Source organism: Vespa crabro, chromosome 9 (genome assembly GCF_910589235.1).
Source record: "Vespa crabro chromosome 9, iyVesCrab1.2, whole genome shotgun sequence".
NCBI lineage: Eukaryota > Metazoa > Arthropoda > Insecta > Hymenoptera > Vespidae > Vespa > Vespa crabro.
Genome location: NC_060963.1, coordinates 1,115,310 through 1,125,138, shown reverse-complemented (window position 1 = coordinate 1,125,138; position 9,829 = coordinate 1,115,310).

Genomic DNA, 9,829 nt, shown 5'->3' with positions numbered 1-9,829 from the left:
GGATAAACTATTTCTGCGTAGATCGCGTCAAGTATCAACGAACGTACGATGCGCGGGCAGATGAATTGAGATCCTTTCGGTACACTCACCTAAGTCCGATAATACTCGTTCGTTCTTTCTTCTTCTTTCTCTCTCTCTCTTTCTTTCTATCTGTTTCTATCTATCTCTTTTTCTCTTTTATAGTCACGCCAGTAAGATCGATAACGCTTTGAATTTACATACATTCGAGATACGTGCCTTAAATCTCACGCGATTTCTTTCGTTTAAAACGCACATATCTTCGGGTCTTTATTTCGTTCTTTTCTTCGACTCCGAGATTAGTTACATTTCTTTATCTTCCTTTCTTCTTTCTTTTTCCTTTTTTTCCCTTTGCCTTAGATATTTCGCAAATACTTGAATCGATGGATTCGCAATAAATGATTCGTCGTATACTCCTAATATTCATGATTTGATTTTCACTTTTTTTATAAATATATATACATACATACGTAGATATAATATACATTTTGAAGAAATCGAAGTGTCTTAATAATATTTAAAAAAAAAAAAAAAAGAAGAAGAAGAAGAAGGGAAAAGAAAATGTAGAAAAGAAAATTTCAAGATGGATCAATTAGATATAGATCAGGCATTTTCGATCGATATAGAAAATAGGAAAATAAAGGAAGAAATATAAAAGGATACGAAGGATAATGGGAAAAGAGAATGAAGGTGGTGATAAGGATGGAGATGGAGGAAAAAAGAAGAAAAAAAAGAAAAGAAAGAAGCGTGCGAGCGGAATTCGGCGGCGGGGGCGTGCACGGTTTCTCTCTTTCTCTCTCTCTCTCTCTCTCTCGATAACGACTTAATAAACTACTATGTAGCCCGAGTTGAAAGAGAGAAGAAGAGGAAGAAGAAAAAGAAGAAGAAGTTGAAGAAGAAGAGGAGGATGAGGAACAAGAAAAAGAGGAAGAGGAGAAAGAGGGGAAGAAGAGGAGGAAGGGTCGAGGGCACGCGTGGGGTAATGCGCTCGGTCGGTCGGTCGGTCGGTCGGTCGCTTGCTCGCGCACGCGTTTATTCTCAGGTGCGTCGCGTGCCCCCCCATCCACCCACACGTCCCACCATTTACTATAACCAACGCTATACCTTACGTTCCTTTTACATTTATCTACCTTATGTACGTATAATATGTACATGTGATTTATATACGTATTATACATACTTCTTGGCTTCTTTTAATAACAACAATTTTCGTACGAAAATTGTCAATAATTTATGTTGTTTGTGTATATATATATATATGTATATATGTAGTATGCATAATGGGAAATATTTTTTTAAGAAGATAAAATATTCTCTTTCTTTTTCTTCTTCTTTTTTTTCTTTTTTTCAATGTTACTTAACGAAGCACGAGATCAGTCGAGAAAGGTACTACGAAATGTAACAATTGTTTTTCTTTTATTTTTTTTTTCTACTTCTTTTTTTCCTTTTTTCTTTTCAATTGAACGTTCGTGAAATAATAAAAAGAAATGTATTTACTAACAGATAAAATACATTCGAATGAGTTAAACGAGCAATCCCCGCGATCTCGATTGTTCCTCGCTTCGTCGAACTGTTTCGCGCTACGCGAAGAGAACGCAGATTATTCGCGACGGTCTCGAACGAAGAACGAAAATAGCAAGCACGTACGAACGACGAAGGGGATTTTAGTACAGTAGAAAACGCGTAACCGGAAGCTACGTTTTACGTGTAATAAATAATGAAACGATAGGTATATACGTAGGAACGTTCGGAACACTTGTAACGTAACCAACGGCACGACCGCTATACATATGTATCATTCCTTCCTACTTGTTTAGTCGTAACAGTTTAGTCTTTAAAAGTCTATAGAGACATAGAATTTAAAAAAGAATGGATAACATCTCTTTGAATCCGTCATTGAATATTCATTATATTCTAATATCTAATTTATGTAATATATATATATATATATATATATATATATATATATCCTTATCTTCACAAACACTGTATTTAAGTTTAAGTACTCCGTTAAAAGATCATACTATTGTACAATGGTATATGGTATATCAGTATTATTACTTCTAAGTATCTCCTTTGAGTGTTTGCTTTTGCAACCGAGTGTACATGCATATACGGATAGAATACATACTTACATAGATACATAGATACATAGAATGTAGGAGAGTCGTCGTTGTCGATAGAATCCCAAGAGTCGCGCACGCCGCGCTCGTGCGACGCGGCACGCTCGGTTCTCCTTTATCCTCCTACATTCTCTCTCTCTCTCTCTCTCTTTCTATTTCTATCTAACTCACTCTCATCGTGGTTCTTTCGCGTGCTCGTACATACAAAATAGGCCATTGTTTCAGCATCGCAATAATCCAGCTTGTGACGTCTTTCGTTCTTTCTACTTACATTCTCTCTCTCCCTCTCCCTCTCTCTCTCTCTCTCTCTCTCTATTTCTCTCTATTTCTCTTAATTTCATTTTCTTTCCTTCTTCATTCTTTTTCTAGCACCCTCTCCTCGTTCCTCTACTCTTAAGCGTAAAGACGCACGTCGCGAGGCTGCGTCGGGGCCGAACGCTCCCTCGAATCTCAATCGACTTCCCACATACTTTCACGCTGCTCGCGCTCACTCGTAAAGCGAGCTTTACTGGTTTTCTCGTGCGACGGATGAATATTGTCACGCACCTTATTCCCATGTATTCCCATCGGCACTATCTCTATGACACCACCCAAACACGACGCGCATCGCATCGACCGGACGTACATTTCTATTCTTTCCTTTTTTTCTTCTTCTTCTTATATTTCTTTGCTCCTTTCTTCTTTTTTCTTTTCTTCTTTTTTCTAGTCTGATATGTTGCCAGAGAGAAGGACGCACACACACACACACACACACACAGAGAGAGAGAGAGAGAGAGAGAGAGAGAGAGAGAGAGAGAGGATTCTAATCATAAATTAGAAACTACATAGACGACGATTTCTGATACCTATCGTAAAAAAAAAAAAGAAAAAAAAAAAAATTCGTGTTCGCTATACGTAAACATTTTTCGATCGATTTCAATGGCATTAAGTTTGTCAAAGAAAAAAGAAAGAATATATGTGTATATTAGAATCGATTAGAATATTTAAGTGCATCTTGAGGATTCTATTATATCTCGTCTTTTTTTTTTTTTTTTTTTTTTTTTTTTTTTATGTAAAAAAGATGAAGAAGAAGTAGAAAAGTAGTAGATGAAGATGAAGAAAAGAAGAATAAGAGAGAGAGAGAGAGAGAGAAAAGTGAGAGGGTAATTTCAGGGTGAATGTTAGAAGGGTATAAAGGCACGAGGGTGCCACGAACAAACCACGCGCGTCCATACATACATACATATATATATATATATATATATATACACATACACATATACACATATATACAGATGTATGCGTTTGCGATGCACGTGCAAGCGTGCGCTCGAAGAAGCGTGAAGGTTGTGTTGAGAAAAATTCCTATGGGCTTCTTCGGTTCCCACGAGCAGGGTGCGTCAGGTGGCGAGCGTGGGGTGCGCACAGCCGCCCTCCCTCCTCCTCTTCCTCTCTGTCTTCACCCCTCGAAATAGATGTAAAACTCCGATCGAGATAGTTCTCTCTCTCTCTCTCTCTCTCTCTCTCTCTCCCTTTTTCACTTCGTTTCTCTAAGCTCCGCCCTGCTACCATTTTCGGCACGCATCCTGCGCGTGTACTATGCATTAAAAGTATGTAGGACGATCCTAAGGAATCTTTTCAATCATAGCTATTCGTCAAAAGGCTTTTACCGTTTTCGTCCCTACGACCCTTAGCCATGTCACCCCTCCCTCCCTCTCTTTCTCTCTCTTTCTCTCTCCTTTCTCATTTCTACCTTCTTTTCGAACGCACGTCCTTTTGTCAATCCTTGAGAAAGGGACAGAATGAAGGGAACGTCACGCAACGTTCGCTTTACTTTTCGACGATTCGATTAAATTTTAATAATGGTTGTTTTTAAAATGAAATACCATTAAAGGAAAGACCATTAAAATCTTTGACTGAGTTTTAACGAACTATTATAATAAACGCTTGAAATAAACGCTATAAGTTTTTTTTTTTTTTTTTCTTTTTTTTTTTGATCCGATACTATTCCACTCCGACCGTACCCTTCCTTCTCGATTGATTATATCTCTATCATGTTTAAAGATTTAAAACGGAACCAATGTTCCCTGTGGTAATTAAAACGAAATGACGAGGCAATTTGTAAGATCGTCAAGCTTCTCGGTTAATTGGGTCTCCAACCCCCCCCCCCACTCCCCCAATCAGGGTTGGATAGGGATGGAGAGGGATAGGCGGGCTAGCATTGATATTTTTCTCAATTAACATTGACCATGAAATTTTATGTTCATGATATACCTATTGGAACGGTTATAGTTTTTATCGAGCCGACCCTTATTAATATAGGATCGACATTATTGAGATCGATAATAAAATAATCGATAGCTCGTTTCACGTCTCGATAAGATCAAGAGTATTCGATTTTATTTATTTTCTCTCTTTTCGTTTGTTCTTTTTTTTTCTTTCTTTTTTTTTTTTTTTTTGTTTTTTTCTTTTTTTTCCCCTTTACAAGCAACATGCAAAAGTGGAAAGGGAACGAGACCGGGGTATAGAACGAGCGGGATGCATTTAGAAGGATTAAGAGTCGCCGTGGATGGAATATTGTGTAGACGGATTAGAAAACGTTCGCTCTTCAAGAGAGATCATTTCGGTACTGGCAGACGCGTTTTTGTAAGCCGGCGGATCGAACCGTGCGGCCACGACGCGGGGGAGCATTCCCACGAGAGACACGAGAAATTATTATTAACGCTTGAAGAAGTCGTGACTCTTATGCTGCCTTATCTTTTTCTTCCTTTTCTTCTTTTCTTTTCCCTTTCTTTTTCTTTTTTCTTTTCTTCTTTTGTTTTTTCTTCTTTTTCGTTTTCTTCCTTTCTTTCTTTCTTTTTCTCTACACGTTTCTCCATCGCAGCGAACGTCGCCGATCTATTTACTTCCTTTCTTTATTAACGTCATTCTCTATTTCTTTTTACTCACTCGACCGAAGGAAAATAAAAAACAAACGAACAAACAAACAAATAAATAAATAAATAATAACAAAACGTTTTGTGTAATTCTCTCGAAGAAAAAAAAAAAAAAAAGGAAAAGGATATTTCGATCGAGAGAAATCTGCCAATCGGGAGATTGATTTTCTTCATTGCGTTAGGGTCTCTTTGGAAAAAAAAAAGAGAAAAAAGAAACAAAGAACCACTAGAAAAAAAGAAAGATCAGGGAGGAAGGGAAAAAGAAGAAAGAGAAAGAGATAGAAGAAGAAGAAGAAGAAGAAGAAGAAGAAGAAGAAGAAAAAGATCATGGTCTTCGGGTAGCTCCGGTAGCAGGTCCGCCACCCAGAAAAGTTGTCACGGGTTTGCAAGTAGTGGGGGTAGAAAGATCGGATCGCTAGTAGAGAGGCTCGAAATGCTTCCCACGTAATCGAAACGTGCTGAAAGCGTGCTGCTCGCGTGGCCGTTACGCGATAGAGGAGGGAGAGAGATAGAAAGATAGAGAAAGAGAGGAGAAAAAAAAGAGAGAGAGAGAAAGAGAGAGAGAGAGAGAAGGACGCACCCAAGACGGAACCTTTCTCACGAACGAGGACGTCAGGTGCAGGACCTCCTTCAGGAAGTACAACGGTTCCTTACAGGGATTCGCGACTTCTACCTTCCCACGCTCCTCCAGTTGTAACGGCCAGATTCGGTTGTCCTCTCTTCTCCCTTCTCTTTCTTTCTCCCTTGTCCTCTCTCTCTCTCTCTCTCTCTCTCTCTCTCTCTCTCTGTTTCTCCCTCTTTCTTTCCGTTTAATACATCTCTCCCTCTCTTTCTCTTCTCCTACTTCTCTCATATTTTTTTGTGCATGATGAACGGCTTCGGAACATCGAGATGATCGAGAAGCTAAAGGAAGGAGAAAAGAGAAGAAATGAAAAGAGGAGAAGGAGGAGAGGAAAGAAGAGAGAAGACGGAGGAGGAAAAAGAGATGATAATCATCCTTATGGATCGGCCTACGAAGGCGCCCATGTCATTATTCCTAATTACAGGAAATGCTCCTTCAGTATATGTTTTCCTTTAGAAGGAGTTTACCTCTTTGATATTCTTTGTAAACAGAGTGAAGGCAGACACGAGTACGTCTTTAGAAAATTGTATAACGTTGAGGTTCATTAAGACGATACGATGCATCGTGTAATAATTAAAAGTAAATGAGAACTATATTAATTATGTTAGTTATCAAAACGAAATCTAAATTATACATATATATATATATATATATATATATATATATATATATATATATATATATATATGGAAAGAATTAGGTATAGAGATGTGTGTTCCCTAATGATCTTAGAAATACACGAAACGATTGTGTGTCGATAAAAAGTTATGAAATTAATGTACTTTAGACGTTACGCGCAAAGTTTTTCTCTAAAATCGCGTGTTCTTTAACGAGTACTTTACCGGCAGTTGCCAAATTATTTCCGTTTCGAAGGATACGCCCCACCCAATTCTTCTCCCCACCCCTCGCGACTCATTTATATATTTAACGAACCGGATCAAAATGGACCCGAGAGTCGGTAAATGCAAAAGTCGTTTATACAACATTGACAAAACGATGTTTTGCGTTTTATCGCAAAGGTATAAATAAGTACTTACACGTACGTGTACGTACGAGCTTACGCAAAAATATATTTTTATCTTCGCAAAGAAGCTAATGATTGGGTTGCGATCGAGAAGAATTTCTTTTCTTTTTTCCCTTTTCGATGACTCGTTGAACCACTTATGCACCGTTCTTTCGTACCTTGTCATCAAAGGAAAAAAATACTTTACACTTGATGCTTCTTTGACTACTTCTTAAGAAGATTATGGTCACACGAAAAGCCGTGTATCAATGTAATTTCCTTTAACTTCGATCTTCCAATAGGCAGGTAAGTAATTATGTAAGAATCGTGTAACATCTTTTTCGTAGATCTCTCTCTCTCTCTCTCTCTCTCTCTCTGTCTTTCTTTAATATTACTTTCCTCCGTCAGCCAGCTGTAAGATTTTGTCGAAAGCAGACGGAGAATGCTTAACTCTCTTCGCGCCTCGATCAAACTCGTCCGAATTCTCTCTCATCTTTTCTTCTTTTCTCCTTCGTATTCCACTCGATCGTGGGAATTTCGTTGGGCGCTTCTCGAATCGAAGATTCGACTCACGAGTCAGAAAACGGGATCGACCTTTCGTCCCACTTTCTTCTCCACGCGACAGACACGCTTTCGTGGAGAACCCTTGAAGGGGACGAAGCATCGTGGCTACCGTTTCGTACAAAGAAAGAAAAGGATACAAAAAGAAAGAAATAAGAAAAGAAACAACGAGCCGATTGTATTCAACACTTTCTTATTCTCCGGTTAAACGAAACTCATTCGAAACATTTTCTCTTTCTCTTAACTTCCTTCTAATTTTTATCTTTATCATTTATCTCTTGTTTTTGCGTTCGTCCATCACGAGATCGAAGCAAATAATAATGGATTATTCCTTTCCTCGTAAGATATTGTTGTCTGGATATAACAAGAGCAAGAAAAAAAAAAGAAGAAAAGAAAAGAAAAGAAAAGAAAAAAACAAAAAAAGAAAGCCCCGATCGAATTCATTTCGAATGCGAGATCATTATGGTAACACGTTACGGTAGATTTTTTTTTTTTTTATAAAGATGTGATTGATCGAAAGTCAAAACTAGAACTTATCGTTCAACCGAGACAAATGATCCAGAAACGTATTCGTTTTATTAAAATCGATCGATCTATTCGATATATATCCCGTTACATTTGTCTATTAAAAGTAAACCATAGATCGTTAAATATTACAAATGTCATTGCGACGAATATCATTGCGTCATCGAGAGATCATCGAATTTCTATCTACTCAAATAATCTTCATATACCATGTACGATTTGACGACTTACCTAAAACGATATCGTATTAATAGAAATATCGTTATAATAGAAAAAGGAGTTTGTTAAAAAAAGAAAAGAAAAGAAAAGAAGATCATCGTCATAACAAGCATAAGTTTCTTGGAATGATGAAGGCGTTGTCGATAGGAATGAATGACTTGAGAGTAAAGAGAGAAAAATAAAGAGAAGAAGGGAAGGAAGAAAGAGAAGGAATGAAGGAAGATGAATGAAGAACGAAGGAAGAAGAGAGAGAAAGAAAGAAAGAAAGAAAGAAAGAATGAAAGGAAAGGAAAGGAAGAAAGGAAGGAAGGATCAGAAGGATCGAGATCGCTAGGCTCGGCCGTAGCTCGCGAGCACGCGTCGGCCACGCTCCTGGCGCGAGACTGGTAAGACAGGTATTCGAAAGTGTTCGTGAGAGAGAGAGAGAGAGAGAGAGAGAGAGAGAGAGAGAAAGAGTAATATGACAAGAGAAAAAAAGATAGAAAGAGAAGTTGCCGATCCGATCGTTAGCACACCATCCGGCCGCGTCCCTTCGACGAAGGCGCGGGACAAATGGAGCTTTGGGTTCTCTTAAGGGAAGGGTGGGGAGAGAAGGAGGAAAATGAGGAGGACGAGGAAGAAGAGGAGGAGGAGGAGGAGAATAAGAAGGATAAGAGAAGAGCAGAGAGCGGGATCGTGCCCGCTTATCGTGGGAACGAAGCGGCCGTCGGCGGTGAAGCGTTTCAGGAAGCGCTTCGTCGTGTTCCGCTCTCGCGAACACTCGCTAGCTCGCTAGCTCGCGTTCGTTTCGCCTCTTTTGCTCTCTTTCGAGCTCTCGAATTGCCTCTCTCTTTCTTCTTTTTTTTTTTCTTCTATCTATCTATCTATCTCTATCTCTCTCTCTCTCTCTCTCTTTCTATCTAGACGACGCCCACGCACCAATCGCCTGCCTCCAAGCCCAAGAAAATGGGCTCGCTTCAAAGACTTCAAGCCACAAGGATTCTTCTTCTTTTTCTTCGTCTTCATCTTCTTTTTTTTTTCTTCTCCATCATCCCCCACTCTCTCTATTTCTCTCTCTCTCTCTCTCTCTCTCTATCTCTATCTCTTTGTATCTATCATCTTTTTCTTCTTTTTTTTTCTTTCACTTATAGAATACCACGCTTATTCGTACGAGATACGGATTACGTCCTTTTACTTACTACTTCGACTACTGTTCGACCGAAACTAATTTGGTTATCCTTGTTTGTCTGTCCTTTCTATTAGACTATTCTCTCTCTCTCTCTCTCTCTCTGCTTTTTCTTATATATATTTTTTTCTTTTTTTTTTACTAATTTCTTCCTCGTTCTTTGAGATACGCGACATGCTATATTTTTTATTGAAATATATATATATATATATACATATATATGTATATATACACGTGATATCTGTTTTTAAATTGGAAAGAGGAAGAGGAAGAGAGAGAGAGAGAGAGAGAGAGAGAGAGAAAAAAGAGAAACGCAATTATACTCACGTGGCAAAGTAATAGCAATTCGCGTTGCATGTCTCTTAGCAAGGAACGTAAAAGACTAAAGGGGAAAAGCTGGTCGCAAGAAGAGGTACGCGCAGGCGCCGGATGCGGGGATCGTAGATTAGCGAGCACTCGAGAAGATGGTCTCGATGGTTTATTACCGCAGGAAAATACGCGACTTTAATGGCCGTCTCGCGACCTACGGTAAGTCTTATTGATAAATGCCGACAAAGAGATTACAACGTAGCTTCGGAGGATGTGAATTTGTAACGTTACATATACTCTTTCTTCCTACTTTCTTTTTTCCTTAATTTTTTTTCTTTTTTCTTCTCTAGATCGAACACGCGTCTTATC